Below are 25,131 nucleotides of genomic sequence, written 5' to 3'. Positions count from 1 at the left end.
CATCTAGAGAGAATGACAGTTGGAGCCACTTGAAAAATTGAGAAGAGTTGTGTTCGTGCTATAACCTTGTAAAATAATTATTTGTTGGACCCTAAATTCAATTTTTTTATATTTAAAAAATGTGAAGGAATGTATAGATGAAAACATAACTTTGTCATTTTGAAATTTTCCTCACTATAATTTTTCAGTTTCATGATAAATTTAAAACAAAGAATGAAACCTATAAGAAAGTAAAAATGTGGTTAGATTTTCTTAAGCCTGCCAAAATTATAGTGAAATATAGTCACCACCCAGTGCCGTTTTTGGGTTTTAAGAGGAAAATGTTCTTGCAATGCCCTAAGATACTCTTTAAAATGTATTGAACTTGACAAGGTGTGGATGAAGATGAATCAAAAGGACATTTTGTTTAAGAAATGAAGTTTGATAATATTTTGCTAAGGAAAAATTAAGAGTGATCTATGATTAAAAAGGAAAGTGATACCAACATGAAACACACAAATTTCTGAGTTGACTCATTCCATCAAAAATTCTTACTTTAGTTTATGCTTACATTTGCTTTAATTTCTGATTCTCTCAGTTTAAAAAATATGGTTGTTTAATGCTCAAAATACATGTAAATAACTCTTGGAAGAAATTTACAAAGCATCAAATACATCAGTAAATTTCATCAGAAGATGGTTTTAACCCATTTCACTGGACAGCAAGATTGGCAAAAAATATATGTGTCATTTTGCATGAATAGATTCTTACATTAACTACATAATTTGCCAAACCACATGTGGAAATTTAAAAAGAGAAAGATATTTTTCCTTGACCTGAAAGAAGGACCACACATACTTCAGTGAATTGAAACAGCTGTGCACAGTCTTTGGCACAGGCAGATTTTTTGAAAGATTACATCTGTATGGCCAGTTTGGGTTTTGATAAAATCACCATTAATGTATAAATATAAAAATATGTTGAAATGCTTAGAAACATTTTTAAAAGTTGAGCAATTCTCTCCTTGAATTCAGTGTCCTCTTTTTTCTCCTTTTTTCTTGCAACTCTCCTGGGTAAACAATATGAATAAGACCATTCAAATGCAGACATTAAACTTGAAGGAGTAATAAAATTATTGTAAACACTAGGAAATCTTAATTCTATCCTTGGCTGTTGAATTTACTAAATAATACTTAGTAAATTACTTAACCCATATATTACTGAGTTTCCTTGTATAGCAAGATTAATAACTTTTTATTTACTGGAATTTTTAAAGAAGATATAAAAACCAAGTGAAATCTTGAGAAGATTTCTATATTCTTTTCTTAAGTCACTAAGTTATGTCTGACTCCTATGACCCCATGGACTGTAAGCCACCAGGCTTCTCTGTCCACGCGATTTTCCAGGCAAGAATGCTGGAGTGGATTGTCATTTCCTTCTCCAGGGGATCTTCCCAACCCAGGGATTGAACCCAAGTCTCCTGCATTGCAGGCAGGATCCTGCACTGTAGGCCATTGCTTTACCAGCTGAGCCAGCAGGGAAGCCCTGGTGTTTATATACTGCCTATAATTAGAGTCAGTATTTTCTCTTTTGCCAGACAATTTTCAAAACATGCCGTTTTCTTGCTTTTTTAATATAAATAAATATAAAAATAATTTATTTTATTTTGGTAGCATGAACTGTAGTTAAGTAGGCACTGAAATGAACGGGTATAAAAGAGATGAATTCATCATATCAGAGGATTTCATTTGTTACTCTTATTTGTATAATGTCCTGTCAAGCGGCAACTCAAGGCAGCATGTGGTGATTCTGACTTCAATGTGATAGTCATAAAAATGTATTTATGAGACTCACTTCAGACATGTTCTGTGAATCTAACCCTAAAATGCAAAGCAATAACCTGGGAATAGTTATGAATATCTAAAGATGCAGGAGTAACTTTCAAGTGATTTCCTGCTCTGCTTTTTTCCCTTAGAACTAAAAAGGACTAAAGGTATCAATTCAATACATGTATTTTTCCCAAGCATCAATTTTCTTGATAAATCTGAGAAGTTAAAAAATAATTTACTTGCCCATAGATATTTGCTATAAGAACTTTCACCATGTTGCAAAGTGAATGGAAAGGTTAAATAGAAGACATGCATCATCGCTGTAATTTGTACACTGATGTGATAACCTCATGTTTAATATTTTATGGAGTAGAAGGTGAATGCTAGAGGGAGAAATGTCACATGGAGATAAGGGAAATCATATGCTAAGAATATGTATAAATGTGACTGAGAATTAACTTGAGTGTTTCTTTATTAATTGATAGACTGGTGTAACATGGCAATGAAATAATGATGGTATCCTAGCAACCATATTTTCATAACAACTGTGGCCTGTAAGAGCGTGATGACTGTCAGCCATATTTTATTCATTCAGGAGGGCGAGCAAGAATAATTTCAATTAATAAAACTTCTCTGCAAACAACATATAATGTAGATTTGATCATACCCAAGATCAAATTTTTTAATTTATAAAGCAACAGTATACCAAGATGAATAACTTATTTTAAGTTGATAATATTCCACTTCTGGGTGGCAGTTAGACATTCTCTCATTTATTTAGTTGGTATACAATTTGGAAAAAATCTTTTAAAAATTCCACGAAGACATGTCAACATTAGCAAATCTACTTTTAATATAAAGTATCGAAACATAAAAAGGGGTTTACTTGTAAGTTGATGATATTTCTCTTTTTATCAACTTTTATTATTTCAACAATAATCAAAATGAATTTATGTCCTTGTTTTGATAGTCTTAAAGATAGCTCTGTGGGTCCTTTCTTTCCCACATATTGAGTTTATTCAAAAAATATTTGTTTAGTGAGTTGAAATTGATTCAAGGAGTGCTTATTCTATACTACTTTTTGCCTAAATGAAAGATCAACACAACATGAATATAACACGGTCCTAAAAATGTTTCTAAAAAAATTTTACGTCTATTATACTTTTCAATTTCCATTTCCTCTGATAGAGATAATTTCTGTCCAGACCCTGTTAGGAAAACAGAAACTTCTCCGTCTACCTGACTTAAATAGAAAAGGATTTGATACAGCACATTAATATTTATCAAACTATTGAAAGGGGTGAGAAACATAGATAAGGAACAGATACCACTAAATCTCAGTACCACTCCAAGGATGCAGTAAGGTACAGAAACTTACAGCAGTGATCACCATTCCCTTCAGCAATGAAGCTATTGTTCTAAGGAAAATACGCGGAAGCTGCAGCAAATATGCCACCTGTCCAAACCCACATAGAGTCCCATGGTGGCCAGAACGATAACATGGCATCTACTTCTTTTTTCCTTTCAAGCTTCATCCACTGCCTCTCCCCACTCATTGGAAAAATCATACCTCGAACTCCTTTGACAACAAATCTGAGAAACCTAGTTCTCAGGCTTCCACACTGTGGAACACAAGGAAGAGCTAAGATGAAAAGAAAAGGCATGGACTTCTCAATGGACAGCAGGGCACTAATATTAAGTCAGAGAATTTTCCTCTGGAGACAGTATGGCGATTCCAAATACAACAGAGAAACTGTGGGAGGGATCTCTAGCTTGAAATGGTCTCTGATATTTTAGTAACTATAATTAAAAAAAACAAAAGATATTGGATGTGATATTTCTCTAATTGTAGCAGTGTTACTACAATTTTCTGTGCTCTAATAAAACTATTTTGTTTCAGTAAGATAACAAACAATATGACTGCTAATCTGAATAGATTTTTGGAAATCTGGAATCACTGGATTGGATTTAACTGTCTAACTGGATTTTTTATTAACATATAAGCAGAATAGGTTATGCATACTGGAGATTTTTAAAAAGCAATCACAAAAGTGAAGCTAGCACTAGCTAACTGGCAGAATTAGTATTTAGCAATAACAGCTCTCATAATACAGTTTTAGGTTTGGATGTCAGGTGCTCTTACTGTTTTCCATATTTCCCCTTAGCAACTATGGAACAATTGATGAGTTGCATAAAAGAAAGAATTACAGCTTTCTGAGACACATTTGGTTGTGATGATGCAAATAGATCTCTCTAGACAGAGAGGTGTCTGTCTTTTTTACCATTTCATGCCAACACTTAGCATGATGCCTGGTACATCTAAGAAATCCAGTAAATATCTGCTGAATAATACATGACTGGTATTTAATTTGTTATATTTAACTCACATATCATTTTAGAAATTGTGAGTATTTTTTCCTTGGAGAAATACATTGTCATAGAGGAAGAGACGTCTAAGCATGCCATATTGAAATCTTTGATAATTGTTGGCTCTGGATGGTAGTATAAAGAGGTTCATTGTATTTCTCTATTTTTGAGTATGTTTAAAATATTTCTATGTAAGTTTTGTTTTAAAACATTATCCTAGGTGATACGATGCTAACAATCACAGCAACCATTCTATTGAGTCAATAGATTGCTTCCACGTGTCCAGTTCTCAATCATAGAGTCTAATACTGACCTCACACCCAAGTTCTACTCAATGGCCATGTAACTGCCTGGGAGGCACATTTCTTAACTTATCTTCACTTTCCTCTCACATATGATATGTCAATAATAACATCTCTGAATAGGGCTCTCTTTGTGCGTATTATACAGAATAATAAAACAATATATCAGCTAACATTTATTTATGTGGCAGAAATCATGCTTTAAATATTTTACTTCACTTAGTATTCAAAATAATCTTATGAGGTAGGTTCAAATACTATCCACAGTTTACAGAGAGGAACTGGAGGCTTGGAGATATGGAATCAATTGCCCAACATCACACAGTTATTATATTACAGAGCTATGATTTAAACCCAGGGCCAAATTTTTCCAAGCAACAATAACAATAGCCTCAATGAAAAATCTTGGTGAATTGCACTACACTAAACCCCAAGAAGAGGCTTCCCTGGTGGCTCAGAAGTAAAGAATCTGCCTGCAATGCAGGAGACTGCCTGTAAAGCAGGAGATGTGGGTTTGATCCCTGGGTAGGGAAGATTCCCTGGAGAAAGAAATGGCAACCCACTCCAGTCTTCTTGCCTGAAATGCCATGGACAGAAGAGCCTGGCAGACTCCAGTCCGTGAGGTTGAAAAGAGTTGGACACAACTGAGTAACTAAGCGACAACAACAAAAAAGCGAGAAAGCATTGTTAAGAAGAAATTGAATGACTAAATGGTCCTTCAATACCAGTAAAAGTAGCAGATATGTATTCAAGCTTTAAAATATATAGATTGGCATAAAACTCGAGTATTAGAGTGTTGTCATAGTTCTTTGATTCCATATACGTGGCTAGGAATATGATACAAGAAGAGTTTTGAACAAAAAGTTAAGAATGTGTGTGTCTGTGTTTGATATTAAGAAAATGAGAAAAACATTTCTCCAACCAGATTTTTTTAAACTAACTTTTCCTCTTTATTTTCTTTCTCATTTTAAAATTACTTTTGGTTTGATTTTCAAATCTAGAGTTTTTGATAGTAGAACTTGGGAATATTCTGAATTATTTTTTGTTGTTGTTGCCTCTGACCAGAATCTTCAAGTTACTTTTTATATTTCTGAAAATATCTGACAAATTTGAGATAATGTATGGCAGTAGTTCAAGTGTAATTATTTTTTTTTTTTTGGAATGCTCATGAGAAATGATTTTAAATTCTAGCCTTGCTACTTATTGTTTAGATACTTATGTCCTGATTCAAAACAAGGTCAGTATGTGTAAACTGTATCCACACATAATTTTTATAAATCTTTTTAGGCCACCATTCATCTTCCGCGCCCAATACTTCTGGAATTAAAATTAATACCATGTGATATATGGTTTGTGTTGTCTTCTTCCACCTATTCAACATCATTTGGAAAAGGTAGTAAGCAGAATCAATATCCGGAAGAGAAATGACAGAACAGAGAAGAGGAAGAATAGTCTGAGTGGTCCGTAACCTGTGTTAAGAGCCCCATTTCTTTAGAAACTCTTTGTTACCTCATTAAAAAATGAATAGTGCAAAATTATTTTCAATATTAAATTTGAAAAATTAAACTTTTCTGAGTTAGTGTTACAGCTTCTGAGAGCAATTTTTGAAATGCTTCTTATCTAATAACAACAAAAATCTATTTAGAAAGCAGACACAGAATATTTCCCAAATGAAAACAAATGCCCAGCAATTAAGCTATCTGTTCCTTCCACGTGACTTGGGCTAGTACTATCACTCCAGCCACCCTTCACATCCACCGGGAACTTTGACCTGCTGACCCATGACTGTCCAATGATCCTCCCATCAAGCTTAGATCACAAGGTCTAAGCGCCACGACCTCTGCTCTGCAAATGAAGCCAACCTTGCTCTTCCCTTGTTCTTTAGTAACCTTCCGGTAAAACCACGATACTCATCTTTCTATCATTGTATGCTTGCTGCCGGGTGGCTGAAAAGTTTCTGAAGAAAATCTCACAACCACAGGATGGATCACACTTTAGTAGAATGAAAGACAAAATTATCAAACAAGCACTAAAGATTATCCCAAGTTACACAGTAGATATTTCCCCTTACTTTTTTAGACAACACCTTCACAGTTTTTTTATTTTTTCAAACTTTTTTGATAAAACTCAGCTGATGACTTCACATTTGCTTACTAAGAGATGAGACAGCTCAGTGTGTACCTATCAGCTGGTTTGTTGGGCACTATTTTGTTCCGTTGCTCACCTTCATAAGGACTTCATTCTCGGAGTTACGCCTTCTCTCTCCTGTGTCATCAGTTTTCCCCTTGGAAATGGGTCATTCTTAGAAGCAAAATGGAGTATCTCTCATTCTAAAAAGATGTTGGTGAAATTCTCCCTCGGTCTCTTGCAGCTGCTGTCCCTTCTCTCTGCTCACTTTCACAGCAAAACTCCTTAAAATACTTGGTTATGTTCTCTATTTTCTCACCTCCATCCTCCCTTCAGCTGACTCAGAGTTAGCTTCTATTCCCTTCTGAAAAAAGTACCAGTTTGTGTCTACCACAATTTCCACTCAGTCTAGTCATGCTAGATACTTAAAATAAATTCTACCATAGGTACTGTTAATGTGTTCTGCAGATAAGGAAACAGGCTTGGAGAATTTGCCCAAGGTGACACACTTTGTGAACGATAGATTCAGAACTCCAACCCAGGGAGTCTGACTTCAGGTTCTGCAGTTTTAGCTGCAACAGTACAAATGCTTCCTGACATCTTCATCCTCCCTGGCCAGCCTACCCTACCATGCCCCTACTTCTGTGCAGTAGATTGAGATTCCTTGTTACAGGCTATTGTATAAGTCAGTATGTCTTTTTCACAGCATATACATCACGGTTTGTGATTACTATACACACTTATTTTTTCTATATTTTAACATATGCTTTTCCTACAACTCTGGAAGCCTGTGAAGGCAAAAAGAAAATATTACCTCCCCTTGGGTTATTGTTATCCCTAGTATAATACAAAACAGATTTTGAATGAATCAATGTGCTAAAATGAATTTGATTGATCTTTGTAGGAGAATTCTAACACAAATAATGTATATGCAATATGTCCCAATATTATAGATCAGTTAAGAGTTTAGACAAACGTATAGACACCCACGTATGCCTCATCCTCTGCGTGAGTGCATGCTAAGTCGCTTCAGTTGTGTGCGACCCTACAGACAGTAGCCCGTCATGTTCCTCTGTCCATGCGGCTCTCTAGGCAAGAATACTGGAACGGGTTGCCATTTCCTCCTCCAGCGGATCTTCCTGACCCAGGGATCTGAACCTACCTTTCTTGTTTCTCCTGCACTGGCAGGTGGGTTCTTTACCACTAGGACCACTTGGGAAGCCTACTCATCACCCCATTTGAGGTTCAAATAGTCCCTTTACCCTAGTAAGTCCCTTCACACTTCTCTCCAATCAACACTCATTCTGCAGCCACTGATCTGAACTGTTTTACTATCACTCAGTTTTGCCTGTTTAGAAATTCATGCAAATGAAATCAGATCCTTTGCCTTGGACATTTTCTACATAACATTATATTTGTTAGATACTTTCATGATTTTAAATATATCAATAGCTTGTTCATTTTATTTCTTTGTGGTATACCATTGTATAAACACATGACAATTTGTTTATGTGTTCATCAGCTGATGGATATTTGGGTTGTTTCCAGTTTGCGCTACTGTGAATTAATGTATATGAATGTATCAGTACTTCTGTGCACACACACCTTCATTTCTCTTGGGAAGATGCCTGGTAGTGGAATTACTGAGATATATCATCTGTGTATGTAACATCATAAGATATCGCCAAACTGTTTACCCAGGATGTGTGAGAGTTACAACTAATCCATATTTTTTTGAACACTTTCTGTGTTGCCAGTCTTTGATTTTAGCCTTCTAGTTGCGTATGGAGTGGTATCTCATTGTGGTTTTTAATTTGCATTTTCTAATAGTTAATGTTATTAAATAACTTTTCCTGTGCTTACTGGGATTTGGAAAGTATTTTCTCAGTTCTCCATAAGATGTCATGAAATCATCTATGCATTAAATGAGAACAGAGAAGAGGTCCCAGGATGGAAACTTGGAACATTCCAACTTAAGAGTGACATGTGAATCTATGTGTTTGTTTAGAAATTTAAGACAATTTAATAATTGGAAAAGTCTGTGGAATTTTTTTTATTGTATTTCCTTACTATTTTATATAAATCCTGTGTGACTTTAATAAAAGTGACCTCAGATGCTTGCAGGATTTTCTTGTGATCCTTTATGTTCAGTAGAACATTTATGGATTTCTATGATTAGCTTTATGCCTTGCCTCGTTCCTGATAAATTGTGCTTCTCCTCAGATATATTACTCCATGGTTAAATATGGAAAGCAAGATACATGCATTTTCTACAAGTATAACCCCAGGAAAATGCTTAACCAAGCATAAAACATATAACTGTAAAGAAAAGAATATTTTCCTTCTTTCTCCCCTTCACCTAAGCTGATAATATTTAAAAATCAGAAGCATTGGTTTATAAAATAATGCATAAAAATAAAATCACACTACTTAAAGCAATTGAAAGTGGAAAGTGGAAAGTGAAGTAGCTCAGGCGTGTCCGACTCTTTGCGACCTCATGGACTGTAGCCTACCAGGTTCCTCCATCCAAGGGACTTTCCAGGCAAAAATACTGGAGTGGGTTGCCATTTCCTTCTCCAGGAGATCTTCCCAACCTAGAGATTGAACCTGGGTCTCCCACATTGTAGGCAGACGCTTTACCGTCTGAGCCACCAGGGAAGTCTGGTGGCTTAAAGCAATTGGTTATTAATAATTTGTACAATATTAGTGAATTAAAGCTATAACTCTCCAGAGGTTAGCTTTCCTGAACTCTCAGGTTCCAGGAACAATTCTCTTTATAATAGCAACAAAATAAACCACAACAAAACAAAAAGCCTCTATGCTGATAAAGAAATAACTAGGATCAACGGACAAAGAGCCAAAAAACGCCCAACCCTTCTTTCATCAGTTCAAATGGTGATGTAAAAAGTATTGCAGTATCTTGCAATGGCTGAGCAGAGCCTCAATTTTTTTCACATGGTCCCCATACGCAATGACACATACAGTACATTGGGGTGCTTAGCAACTCATTAAGTGTCAAGCATCCTCCTAAGGGTTGTCTGGGAATTAACTCACTTGATCTTCTTGACATCCTAATATTTTTATGAACTTTGTTCATAGGGAATAAGGGAAGTTATATCATTTTTCCAAGGTTACAAAAGTAGTTAATGATGGAGATGCGTTTCAAAACCATATCTAGATCACTCCAAAGATCAACCACAAGCTTGCAACAATTTGGTGAGGTAATAATAATTATTTATTAGCTATGTCATAGAAGAGACAGTACCTTGACTGTGCCTATCAACAATCTGCCTGAATCTCACAGCTTCAGCCTCTTAGAATAAAAAAATGTAGTTATCATGATGTGGAGTGAAACAGGGGAAGAAGATGATTAGAAAATACTACCAATATTATGTTTATTTTGTCCATGAACATTGGATGGCTACTGTAGATTAATACCCACAACGACTCTTCTGCAAAAAGCTGAATGCATGGTCCCCAATCACAATGAATATCTGTAAACTATTATGCCTTTGAAGATACACAAACCACTATTGTCTAACAATTTGAGATTTGATTCATTTTACCAGTTTAGTGTAATTACAAAATAAGACAGAAGAGAGGAAAGTAGAGAAACCTATGCAATGTCAAGTACAAATACAGTGCATCAGAAGACATTCCAGAATTCACTATTAAACAAATATTTTTGTGCTTACTATATGTCAACATTCCATTAAGCTGTAGGCATAAATCTCTCAAATAATAAAGGAAAGAAGCCTTGCAAATTATGATAACCTTAAAAGAAGGAACAGGCATCCACATACAGGAAGACTTCTGTAACATGTTGATGGATCAATGTAACAATGTCTAATTTTCCCTGTATTGTATCAGAGTCACTGAGTACTGTTGTCCAATCCTTCGGTAGATGTCAAGTTATACAAAGCTATGGTGTAACACCATGTACTCTGTTTTAGTCTGCTTGAGTTGCTGTAGCAAAATACCATATTCTGGATAGTTTAAAAAAGCAATCATTTCTCACAGTTCAAGAGGCAGTGAAGTCCAGACTTAAGGTGACACAGATTCAGTGTCTGGTGAAAGTCTGCTTCCTGGTTTATAGCTGACCATCTTTTCACTGCGTTCTCACAAGGCAGAAGAGGTGAGGAATCTCTCTGGGGTCTCTTTTTATAAAGGAATTAATCTCATTCAAGAGATGTCTGCTCTCATGACCTAATCATTTCCCATAAGCCCACCCTCATTGGGAATTAGGCTTCAACATATGAATTTTGTGGGAACATAAAAGTCTGTCGCATATTCTATCCACCAAATTAGACTATGTAATTCTTTTTTGTTTTAAGTAGTCTTTGGTCAAATGATCCAAGAATTGTCTATCTCTACTACAGTATTCACCCAAAAGATTAATAATAGTGGAATAGTAATTGTAGTCAAAGAAGCAGTAGTGACAATTATTGCTATTTTTTGAAGAGTTCACTCTGTTCAGAGAAATGTACCAAATACTTTGCACCTGTGTACACTTAGAGAATAAACTTTGTAAATTTTAACCAATCTCTGAGCATGGTCTATGTTCTGAAAAATGCTAGATGGTTAAAACCTGGTCTGTTTTGGAGATGAGTGCTACATTCTGGCTGGAACTTAGTGAGTTAACCCCAAGCCATCTGGAACATTCAGCTGTTCAGAATAACTCATTTCCAGGGAGTTCTGTATAGCCGATGACTTATTGGATGAGTTTTCACATAATGTGAATAGAAATGTGAATATCTGTAACATTTAAACACTCAAAATTTCCATAAATGAAAGAAAGTTCAGTGTAAGATTTATCATGACTCAGTTTTTTCTCCCTTCTTAGAATGGTACTTTCATATTTGGGGGAGCTTTTGAATAGGTACCGCTGCAAAATGCAGTAGGTGACAGTTAAACATACGCTTCAGAATTTGCAGAGGATGAATCATGCTCTTTCTCAGTCATTTGGCTTTTCAAGATCTCTATTAAAGATGAGATGCAAAAACTCTCTCATGCCTCTTTTATCTGTCATCAAACTTGTGGCTTTTAGAATACATTGGTTTTGAGTAGCTTTTCATGAAGCACCTTGAAACAGCTTGCCATGGAAATGGAAAAGGAAGGCAGATGCCTGGAAAAGAAAATTTTTCTTTTAGTTAACATATCACAGAATAGGCCCTGTGCCCAAACTTGAGAATTCAGAATTCTCATTACATGAAAAGAAGTTTTCTTTTCTTTTTTTTTCATAAAGCTGTGGATTAGTCCTTAGATTTGAATAAAAATTTCACTCTTGTTCTTGCTCTCTATTTCTCATTTTTTACACCTTTGTTTCATAGGCATTTTTTTTTTTTTTGTAGAATCTTATATCTCTTTTCACAGTGAATAATGTCTCTCTGGATGTTGCCAGAAAGGTTAGACCTAATGGGTTCCTAAGAAAACACATGCAATGGTAACTTTCTTATCAGAGGTAAAGTGGTAGAAGACAGAGTTAGGCCTGTCTTTCATCAAGGTAATATTTATAGCTAAGCAAATCAACATTTCAGCTCTGCAAATCCTAAATTTGTTGCCAGACAGTATCTGGAGATTGTTTTGTATGTTTTGATTAAATACAGATTCCTTGAACTTTTTTCTAACAAAACCAGAACCCTGTGTTAGTTCTTATTCTTTGTTTTTCCTAGTTAAATCTTGTGATAAATGAGATGTTTAATTAATGACTCATTGCACGGAGTCTGAAGAGTCTCTTACTTCGTAATAATAGTCACCTAAATTAATGTTTTCTGCAATTTGTAGTTGGACACACAGTAATGATATTTGAAATTCTGAATTATTAAAATCTAAGTTTGAATGCATACAATTTTTATAATGAGTTGATAAAAGTCATAAAAATTTTCTTGATAGAAACAAAGATAGGAAAATAGACAGTCTTTTTTAAGTCTTTAAATTGTTTCCAAAATCATGCTTTTCTGCATGTACACTGGAAAGGATATTCTTTGTATGATGAACTAACATTGAGTTCAACCTGTATTCCGCGCACTATGATAGATGCTAGCAAGAGTAAACACAGATTGTTAAAGTCACTGATTACTTAAAGTGTGTGCTCACTCATAAGCCATCATGACCTGAAAGAATACATAATCTAAAAATAACACACAAAGTGAGAAAAAGAGCTAGTGGGAGTGGACAGTTAATTGGAGACAAAATTATAGATGACTGTATATGCCATGATGAAAATTCTTAATTTTATCTATCATGTTGGAAGACTTTGTCTGAATAAATTTGAATTTTTAAAAGATAATCATGACAGCAGTATAGAGAATGAATAGGGTGGAGAAGAAAAGCAAATTTTGAGGTTAGCTTCTGAAGAGACGGAAGACTAGAAGGAATAGTGTGTGGGCGCAATGACAAGCCTCAAAATAGGGCAGTGGCTATGAAAATGAAAAGAAGAAATGAAATAAGGGCTGATTAGGAGTATGAATTAAAAGGATGTAGATTGATTTCAACGTGCTTAGAAGGAGATAACAGAGGTAAAGTATAAAAAAATGTACATAATTTCCAGGTTATAGCGTGGGTACTAAGTGGGTGGCAATGCCAGTTATTAAAACATTGATTATAAGTAAAGGAAAACATTTGGATGAATGGGATAAGATTGCTTAGGACTCGAGTTTTAAAGATAAATGGGCATATAAATGCTGATCTAGATTTCAGGCTGTAAGTTGAAATGGAAAATATTTAATTGTTGCTCCTGTCCTCTTGTATTTTGCATAAACTTACTCCAGTTAAGCTACAATACTATTAATTATGCCATATTTGGATCTCTGGTCAAATAACTTAGTATTCATGAGAGAATGTTCATAGGAAGACAAATCATGGAAGAATCTCTCTATTTGGATTAGTTATTTTTCTTGATCACTGTGGATTAAATATGTGAAAGATTTAGAAGCACATAGTTTAAAGGGAAATGACTTCTAATGTGGTCTAGGTTGTTTGAAACAAAAATATTTGTATCTTATCTTACTTGACATAATATTACCACAAGCCAAGACGCATTTATTCCAAGAATTGTGGAATTGGTATACCTGGTACAGTCTGTTACAAAACTCTGGAGTTAGGCTTTACAAATTTAACCATACTTGGCTTTAAACTGAAATGTTTATCAGGAAATTATGATGGTTAAGAGCAAGTTTTATCCAAGATCTCATTCTTAGTTGCTATATAACCTTTGTAAATTTAATGGCATTTTTGGATTTTAATCTCAATACATGCAAAATCAAGTTGGTAATAGTATCTAACTCATGATGGTGTGTAAGAGATCGATTATGAAACAGGCTAAGCACAGTCCCTCCCATATTAATAGGCATCAAAAATGTTATCTATCATTAATGTACTCCTTCAATAATAGAGTAAAAGAAATAAGAAATTCTGTAAGAGTAAAGGTTAAGATGAAAACATGTAAAGAACAACTGAAATATGGTTACCAATGGAAAGTAAATGTCTTAAAGTCAGAAACTGACTAATTTTTGTTTGTTTGTTTGTTATCTGAGCACATAGTAACATTCTAAGAAAAGATTAAAACTTGTATCTAAAACATAGGAAGTTTAAAATTTACTTAAAGTAAATTTTAAAATAATACAAAAGTATACAACATTATGTTTGGGCATTAATAAAAGAAGAAGAAATTCAAGAATGAAAGAAGACAAGTAGAAGAAAATAAAAATAAGTAAGCTTAAGTCCGTAGGGTCATAGAGAATTGGACACAACTAAGCAACTAAGCACAGCACAGCACTCACGCACACACAAGCTTAAGAAAAATTGTGATGCGAAAGATACTAGACTAAGAAAATCAAATTTAAAACATGAGTTAAAAGAAAATAAAAGACGTATTTCAATAAACTACAAAATTTCAAAATACAAGTAAAATAAAAATACTAATTATGGAGATTTTCAACAAAATCTAACAAATGTTCATACATAATAAAAATATCAACAAATGAAGAATAAAAATGAGTTTCCTCATTTCAATAAAGGGCATCTACTCAAAACCCATAGCTGGTTTTATGTTTAATGGGAAAAAACTGAATCTTTTCTCTCAAAGATAAGGAATAAGACCCATTTGCTTTTGCCACTTCTATTCAACATTATACCAGTAGTCTTAGCCAGAGAAGTTAGGTAAGAAAAAGAAATGAAAGACCTCTAGATGGGAAAATAAGGAGGAAATTATTTCTATTTGCAGAATAGACATGATTTTATAGACAGAAAATCCCAAGGAATTCATATACATATACATACATGTATATGTGCAAGCAGCACAAAATTATTAAACCTAATAAAATAGTTATGCAAGGTTAAAGATGTGTAACCAATAAATTAAAATCAATTTCTATGCACTAGAACTGGACTGTTGGAAAACAAAATTTTAAAAAGAATTAATTTATAATTGCTTGAAAAGGAATATATTTAACAAAGAAATATAAGACTTGTATATCTCAAAAAAGTAAGAAAACAGTCCAAACATGCTAGTATTTGAAAGTCATAAATCTGACATAAGTATCAAAACAATAAACACATTAAAAGAAGCTTAATATATTAGTCAAAAGGGAACTGCATATCAAAACCACAATGCAATGCCACTTCATAGTTAATAAAATGGCTGTAATCAAAATAAGAGAAAACAGGAAGTGTTAGTGAGGATGTAGAGAAACGGGAATCCTCATACGCTGTTGATAGGAATGTAAAATGCTGCATCTGCTTAAGAAAAGAGCTTGGCAGTTTCTTAAAAAGTTAAACATAGACTTACTGTATGGTCTAGAAATTCTACTCCTAGTATACACTCAAGAAAATTGAAAACATATGTTCATAGAAAAACTTGCACACGAGTATTCATAGCAGTGTAGTACATTATAGGCAAAGAGTAGAAAACAACAGAAATGTCTATGAACTGATAAACAAATAAACAAAACGTTGCCTATCTATATAGTAGAATATTATTCAGTCATAAGAAGGAATGAAGTATCGATAATGCAGCAACATGAATGAACCTTGAAAACATTGTGCAAAATCAAAGAAGTCAGACACAAAAAGCCCCATATGTATAATGTGTAGAATTGATAAATGCATAGAGATAGAAAGCAGGTTAGAAGCTGTGATGGTTTAATTATATGTGTCAACTTGACTGGCCCAAAGGTTGCCCAGATACTTGTTAGTCGTTATCTCTGAATGTGTCTGTTAGCACTTAAATCATTAAACTGAGTAAATTGATCTCGTCAGTGCTAGTGGGTATCATCCAATCTGTTGAGGGCCTGAATAGAACAAAAAGTTGGAGGAAAGGTGGATTTTCTTTCTGCTTGAGCTGAGACTTCCATATTCTTCTACCATCACACATCAGCACTCCTCATTCTTGGCTCTTCACATTCCGAATAGAACTTATACCATCAGCCCTCCAATTCTCAGCCGTCAGATTTGAACCAGAGCAATACTGCTAGTTTTCTCCTGGATGTCCACCTTGTAGATGGTAGATTTGGGACTTATTGGTCTCCATGATCTCTTGAGATAACCTATCATAATAAATTTCTTTCTATATATCTGTCTATATCTTATTGGTTCTGTTCATCTGGAGAACATGACCAATCCTTTAATTGATAGGAATTGGTGGGAAGGTGAGTGCTAATAGGTACAAGGCTTCTTTTAGGGGTGATAAAAATGTTCTGGAATTAGATAGTCGGGCTGCACAGCCTTGTAAAATCCACTGAATATTATACTTAAAATGTGAGATTTTTATGGTATATGAGTTTATCTCAATAAATTTTTTTTAAAAAATATATATTAAGTAAAGATCTTAAAGTAGGAGGTGTGGCCAAGATGGTAGAGTAGAAAGACCCTGGGCTCACTTTCTTCAATGGGTATACCAAGATTACAGTAATTTACAGAGCATCTACTTATGAGACTAACCTGCAGACAAATGGAAAATACTTTCCACAATTAAAGATACAAAGAAGAAACCAGGGGGAGATGGGAAGGAGGGCAGAGATGTAATATAGTCAGGACTTGGATTCCCAGGTAGGTGATCTGGAAACTAAGAGGATAAACATAATTGCAGAGGTTCTCCCAAGTCTCATATCAGGCTCTCCAACCCAGGAGTCCTGCATCAAGGAGACAAGAAGTCCCCAGAACATCTAGTTTTGAAGGCCAACAGAGCTTGCACACAGAAGAGCCACAGGAACATAGGAAACAGATACTTCACTCTTAAAGGGCACATGCAAAATCTCACAAGTTCTGAGACCCAGCACAAAGACAGTGATTTGAAAGAAGTCTGGGTCAGACACAACTGCTGATCTCTTCCAGAGAGACAGAAGGCAATTGGAACTCTGAACTCTGACTGGGGACACAGATACTAGTGGCAGCCATTTGAGGGAGCTCTTTCTACCATGAGGACAGTCATGTTAGCAAGCACAATTTTGGAGTCTCCCCCTCCAGACCCCTCACCCACCAGCAAGTCAGCACTAGTCCTGGAACCCCAAGAGCTGAGCAGCCAGCTGCACCAGAATCAGGCCCACCAACCATTAGGGTGGCACCAGCCCTGGGATCTCCAAGGCTGCAGCCAGCCATGCCAGAGCCTAACCCAATGCACCAGCAGACCAGCAACAACCCCATGAAGCAGGACCTGGCAGCCGACTGGCCCAGTGCCAGTCTTGCACACCAGCACTCTCACAGTGGTCAGTCCAAGCACAACAGCAGAGTCCGCTCAGCCTACATAAGGGCTACTCTTGATCATGTGGTTCTGATGACCAGATTATTTAAGAAAAATAATAAAGAAACACATCTGAAGAATACAATAACTGAAATAACAAATACATTAGAAGGAATCAATCAGAGAGTAGGTGATAGAGAGGAATGGATCAAGTGATCTGAGTAGTGGTAATATGCCAAGCCTAAGAGAAAAAATAATTTTAAAAACTGAGAATAGTTTAGGACACCTCTGGGACAACATCAAGTGAATGAATATTCCCACTTATAGAGGAAGAGAGAAAAGGGAGAAGAGAGAAGAATAAGAAGAGAGAAAGGGGAAGAAAATTTATTCAAAGAAATAGCACCTGAAAATGTCCCTAAAATGTGAAAGTATAGGTGCTAGGAATATAAAGAGTCAAAAACAAAATGAACCCTAAGAGACGTCAACACCAAGACAGATTAACATTAAATGACAAAAATTAACTAGAGAATGTTAAAAGCAACAAGAGAAAAACAAGTAGTTACCATCAAGTAAGTAGTGTCTACAAAGTAATGTCTCAGTTATGCCTCAGTTTGAGCATTCTTTGGCATTACCTCTCTTTGGGATTGGAATGAAAATTGATCTTTTTCAGTCCTATGGCCACTGCTGAGTTTTCCAAATTTGCTGGTATATTGAGTGAAGCACTTTAACAACATCATCTTTTAGGATTTGAAGCAGTTCAGCTGGAATTCCATCACCTCCACTTGCTTTGTTCATAGCGATGCTTCTTAAGGCCAACTTGACTTCACATTCCAGGATGTCTGGCTCTAGCTGAGTGATCACAACTTTGTGATTATCTGGGTCATGAAGATCTTTTCTGTATAGTTCTCTTGTGTATTCTTGCCAACTCTTCTTAATATCTTTTGCTTGTCTTATTTGGCTTTTATTAAGTTGAGGTATATTCCCTCTATGCCCAATTTCTGGAGAGTTTTCATTATACATTTGCACTGAATTTTGAATTTAGCTTTTTCTGCATCTATTGAGAAGATACTATGGTTTATATTCTTCAATTTCTTAGTGTTATATCATACTGATTGATTTGTGGATATTAAAAAATCTTTGAATCCCTGAGATGAATCCCACTTGATCATGGTATATGATCATTTTAATATACAGTTGGTTTTGGTTTGCTAATATTGTGTTGAGATTTTCACCAATGATATTTTTGTGCTATTTTTTTTCTGGTTTTGGTAAGGTGATGTTGGACTCATTGAATAAGCTTAGGAATGTTCCTTGCTCCTTCTTCTGAAACTTTCTGGAATAGTTTCAGACAGATAGGTGTTTCATATATATATACATACACATATGCATATATATTACAAATATACATATATTATATAATAAACAATATTATATATACTGGAATATTACACAGCCATGAAAAAGAATGAAATAATGCCATTTGCAGCAACATGTTTGGAACTCAAGTTTATCATACTAAGTGAAGTAAGTCAGAAAGAGAAAGATTGATATCTTTAATATGAGGACTCTAAAAAAAGACACAAATGATCTTATTTATAAAGCAGAAACAGAAGCACAGACTTACAAAATAATCTGGTTACTAAAAGGGAAATGTAGTATGGGAGAGACAAACTGGGGGTTTGGGATTGACATATACACACTAGTATATTTAAAATAGGTAACTAACTTGTAAATACTTGATAACACAGGAAACTCCATCCAATTTTCTGTAATAACCTAACTGGGAAAATAATTTGAAAAGAATAAATATATGCATATATTTATAACTGAATCACTTTGTTGTACACTTGAAACTAACACTGCATTGTAAATTAGCTATAGTCCAATATAAAATAAAAATTAGTAAACAGTTTAAAGTAACAGTAAAATCATTTTCCTATAATAAACAATTATTCCCAACCACCACCACCACCAACAAAAATACTCTCCTCCAGGATGTTATCATTCATATTTAAAGGAAAGACCAAGAGTTTTAGAGACAAGCAAAAGCTAGAAATGTTCAGGACCACTACGGGGTTTATTAGAAATGTTAAAGGAACTTCTCTAAGTGAAAAATTAAAGACCACTGTTGGAAATATATAAATTACAAAGGAAAAAGCATCATTGGCTTTGACAAAGGCACATTAATATAATAGATCAACCACCTTTAACAGCAGCAGGAAGGTTAAAAGACAAAAGTAGTAAAGTCATTTATATTTATAATAAGTAGTTAAGGGATACTCATAACAAAAAATATTATTGTGATGTTAAAAGCATCAAATGTTACGTGGATTGAAAGTGCAGGGTCTTCAGAATACATTTAAACTAAAAAAGATCATTGATTAAATAATCATATATAATTTATTATATGTATATACAGTTATATGAGCAACATTGAAATCACAAACCAAAAACTTAAAATCGATACACAAATGCAAAAACATAAGGGATCCAAATACAATATCAAATATAGTCATCAGATCACAAGGAAAAAGAACAAAAGAAGAAAGAGACACAAAACTGCAAAATAATCCCAAAACAATTAACAAAGTGGAAATAAGCACCTACTTATCAATAATTACTTCAAATTCAAAGGGACTAAATGCTTCAACCAAAAGATATGAAATAGCTGAATGGATACAAAAACTATATATATATATATATATATATATATATATATATATGCTGCCTACAACAGGCCCATTTCAGATGTGAGTACATACACAGACTGAAGGTAAGGGGATAGAAAATATATTCCACGCAAAAGGAAAAAAAATGGGATAACAATACTTACATCAGACAAAATGGACTTTAAAACGAAGACTACAACAAGTTGTAAGTAAGGATATTACATAATGTTAGATGAATCCAGCAAGATATAGAAATTATACCTATGTATGCATCTGAGATAAGAGCATCTAAATATATAAAGCAAACTTGACAAATGCAAAGGAAAATACTGAAAATAATAGTCACAGTAGGGGAAATTAACACCCCACTTACATCAATAAACTAGTCATTCAGATATAGAAAGTCGGTAGGGAAATACGGCTTGAAGGACACATTAGACCATATAAATTAATGGGACATTCCATCCAAAAGCAGCAGAATACACATTCATTTCAAGTGCACACCAAACATTTCTCAGCATAAATCACTTGCTCAGCCGTCAAACAAGACTCGGAAAATTTAAGAAGACTGAAGTTGTGCAAAGCCTCTTTTCTGACCGCAACACTGTACATGTGTGCTCAGCTGCCTCAGTTGTATCTGACTCTTTGCGATGCTATAGACTGTAGCCCACCAGGCTCGGGGGGATTCTCAGGCAAGAATGCTGCAGTGGGTTGCCTTGCTTTCCTCCAAGGGATCTTCCCAACCCAGGGATCAAACACACACATCCTGTGTCTCCTGCATTGCAGGCAGATTCTTGACGCGCATAACCACCTTGGAAGCCTGAACACAACACTATGAGACTGTAAATCAACTACAAGCAAAATGTCAAAAAAGAAAAACATGTAGAGGATAAATAGTCAATGGTTCACTCATTAAAAAAATCATAGAGAAGTTTTTACAAATGCTTACAGACAAATGAATATGGAAACACAATGATAAAAAAAATCTATGAGATGCATCAACAGGAGTTTTAAGAGGAAATTTAATAGTAATAAAAGCCAACCTCAAGAAAGAAGAAAAATCTCAAATAAACAATGTAACTTCATACCTAAAGGAAGTAGAAACACAAGAACAACGAAGAAATCCAAATTCAGTAGAGAAAAGAAATTATGAAGATCAGAGCAGAAATAAGTAAAATAGAAAATGAAAAAATAGAAAAAAGTCAATGATGGTAAAAGTTGGTTTATGAAAAGATTTAAAAAAAATGATAAACTTTTAGCCAGACTCATCAAGAAAAAAAGAGAGGGTCAAATAAATAAAATCAGAAATAAAAGAGGAGAAGTTACAAGTGACACCACAAAAATACAAAGAATCATGGGTGATTACTACGAAAGATAAAATGAACAAAGTAAAAGAAATGGATAAATTTTTAGAAAGGTACTATCTCCCAAGATTCAATCAAAAGAAGTAGAAACTATGAACAGACAAATTACCAGTAATAAAATTGGATCAATAATAAAAAACCTTCCTTCCAAAACCCAGGACTGATGATTTCACAGGTTAATTTTACCAAACATTTAAAGAAGAATTTATACCTATCCTATTCAGACTTTTCCAAAAAAATGAGGATAGCTCTTCTGAACTCATTCTATGAAACCAGCATCACCCTAATACCAAAATCAGACCAAGACACCACATACACACAAACAAAAATTACAGGCCAATGTCACTGATGAACATAATATTTTTAACAAAATATTAGCAAACTGAGTTTAAGGATTGAAAGGATTATACACCAATATCAATTAGAATTTATCCCAAGGATGCAAGAAAGATTCAATTTTTGCGAATCAATCCATGTGAAACACTATAACACATAACACCAAAACACAGTAACAAATTGAAGAATAAAAATCACATGATCGAAAAGGTCAGTTTTCATTCCAGTCCCAAAGAAAGGCAATGCCGAAGAATGCTCAAACTACCGCACAATTGCACTCATCTCACATGCTAGTACGGAGAAGGCAATGGCAACCCACTCCAGTACTCTTGCCTGGAAAATTCCATGGACGGGGGAGCCTGGTAGGCTGCAGTCCATGGGGTTGCAAAGAGTTGGACATGACTGAGCGACTTCACTTTCACTTTTTACTTTCATGCATTGGAGAAGGAAATGGCAACTCATTCCAGTGTTCTTGCCTGGAGAATCCCAGGGATGGGGGAGCCTGGTGGGCTGCTGTCTATGGGGTCGCACAGAGTTGGACACGGCTGAAGCCACTTAGCAGCAGCAGAAACACACGCTAGCAAAGTAAGGCTTAAAATTCTCCAAGCCAGGCTTCAGCAATACGTGAACCATGAACTTCCAGATGTTTAAACTGGTTTTAGAAAAGGCAGAGGAACCAGAGATCAAATTGCCAACATCTGCTGGATCATCGAAAAAGCAAGAGAGTTTCAGAAAAACATCTATTTCTGCTTTATTGACTATGCCAAAGCCTTTGACTGTGTGATTCACAATAAACTGTAGAAAATTCTTCAAGAGATAGGAATACCAGACCACCTGACCTGTCTCTTGAGAAACCTCTATGCAGGTCAGGAAGCAACAGTTAGAACTGGACACGGAACAACAGACTGGTTCCAAATAGGAAAAGAAGTACGTCAAGGCTGTGTATTGTCACCCTGCTTATTTAACTTATATGCAGAGTACATCATGAGAAATGCCGGGCTGGAGGAAGCACAAGCTGGAATCAAGATTGCCGGGAGAAATATCAATAACCTCAGATATGCAGATGACACCACCTTTATGGCAGAAAGTGAAGAACTAAAGAGCCTCTTGATGAAAGTGAAAGAGGAGAGTGAAAAAGTTGGCTTAAAGCTCATCATTCAGAAAACTAAGATCATGGCATCCGATCCCATCACTTCATGGCAAATAGATGGGGAAACAGTGGAAATAGTGGCTGACTTTATTTTTCTCGGCTCCAAAATCACTGCAGATGGTGACTGCAGCCATGAAATTAAAAGACGCTTATTCCTTGGAAGGAAAGACGTGACCAACCTAGACAGCATATTAAAAAGCAAAGACATTACTTTGTCAACAAAGGTCTGTCTAGTCAAGGCTGTGGTTTTTCCATTGGTCATGTATGGATGTGAGAGTTGGACTATAAAGAAAGCTGAGTGCTGAAGAACTGATGCTTTTGAACTGTGGTGTTGGAGAAGACTCTTGAAGTCCCTTGGACTGCAAGGAGTTCCAACCAGTCCATCCTAAAGGAGATCAGTCCTGGGTGTTCATTGGAAGGATTGATGTTGAAGCTGAAACTCCAATACTTTGGCCACCTGATGTGAAGAGCTGAGTCATTGGAAAAGACCCTGATGCTGGGAAAGATTGAGGGCAGGAGGAGAAGGGGATGACAGAGGATGAGATGGTTGGATGGCATCACTGACTCAATGGACATGGGTTTGGGTGGACTCTGGGAGTTGGTGATGGATAGGGAGGCCTGGCGTGCTGCAGTTCATGGGGTCGCTAAGAGTTGGAGGTGACTGAGCAACTGAACTGAACTGATCCTCTCAATAGATGCAGAAAAGCTTTTGATAAAATTCTATTTCCATTTATGATAAAAAGAAACTATCAAGAAAGTGGGTATAGAGGGAACATATCAAAACATAATGAAAGTCATATATGACAAACCTACAGTGAAAATCATATTCAACTATCAAAAGTTGGAAGCATTTCCTCTAAGACCAGGAATAAGACAAGGGTGCCCCCCTCACTATTTTTATTAAACATAGTATTTGAAGTCTTAGCCATACCAATTACACAAGAAAAAGAAATAAAAAGAACTCAACTTGGAAAAAAAGAAATAAACTTCATTGTTTGTAGATTACATGACATTGTTTACAGAAAATCCTAGTGATGCCACCAAGAAACTCTTAAAATTCATTAAGTAAAAATTTCAGGATACAAATTAATACACACAATTCCGTACACTAACAGCAAACTAAGAAAACAATCTCATTTACAATGGCATCGAAAAGAATAATATGCCTGGGAATAAATCTAACCAAGGATGTAAAAGAACTATATTCAGAAAGCTATAAAACATTGATGGTAGAAACTGAACATGCCACACGCAAGTGGAAATAGACGCTCTACACATAGAGCAGAAGAATTACTATTGTTCAAATGACTCCCCAGGACAGTCTACAGATTCAAGGGTATAAAAATATCAGTGTCACTTTTCACAGAACTAGAACAAATAATTCTAAAATTTGTAAGGACCTTCAATAGCCAAAACAATCTAGAGCAAAAACAAAGCTGGAGGTACCATGCTCCCTGATTTCAAACTAAACTATGAAACTACTGTAATCAAAGCAGCATAGTGCTGGCACAAAAATGACATATAGATCAATGGAACAGAATGGAGAGCCCAGAGATGAACCCACGCACATACAGACAATTCATATTCAACAGAGGAGACAAAATTATAAAATGGGGAAAAGAGAGTCTTTTCAATAAATTATACTGGGAAAACTCTATGGCTTCATGCAAAAGGATCACACTGGACTACTTCCTCATACCATATACAGAAATAAATTGAAAATGGAGTTAAGACCTAAATATAAGACCTGAAACCATTAATCTCCTATTAGAAAACAGTCAGTATGCTCTTTGACATGGGTTTTAGCAATATTTTTTGGCTATTGCATTTTCAGGTATTGGTAATAAAAGCAAAAATAAACAAATGGGACTACACCAAACTGCTACACTGCTACACTACACTACACTGCTGCACAGTGGAGGAAGCTATCAGTAAAACAATAAGGCATCCTATTGAATAGGGAAAAAAATGCAAATAATCTATGCAATAAGGGGTTAATATCCAAAATACACAAAAACTCATACAACTCAACATCAAAAATAAATAAATAAATAACCTGATTGAAAATTGGCAGACGACCTGAATGGACATTTTCTTCTCAAGAAGGCATACAGATGGCCACAGACACATGGAAAGATGCTCAACATCACTAACTTTCAGTGAAATGCAAATAAAAATCACCATGAATGTTACTTCACATGTGTGAGAATGGCTATTATCAAAAAGATATCAAGTAAGTGTTGCTGAGGATGTAGAGAATGGGAATGCTCATACACAGTTGGTGGGAATGTAAACCGGTACAGTCACTCGGAAACAGTATGAAAGTTCCT

Source organism: Giraffa tippelskirchi, chromosome 6, assembly GCF_054371585.1.
Source record: "Giraffa tippelskirchi isolate mGirTip1 chromosome 6, T2T-mGirTip1v1.2.pri, whole genome shotgun sequence".
Taxonomy (NCBI): domain Eukaryota; kingdom Metazoa; phylum Chordata; class Mammalia; order Artiodactyla; family Giraffidae; genus Giraffa; species Giraffa tippelskirchi.
This window is presented reverse-complemented; position numbering follows the sequence as displayed.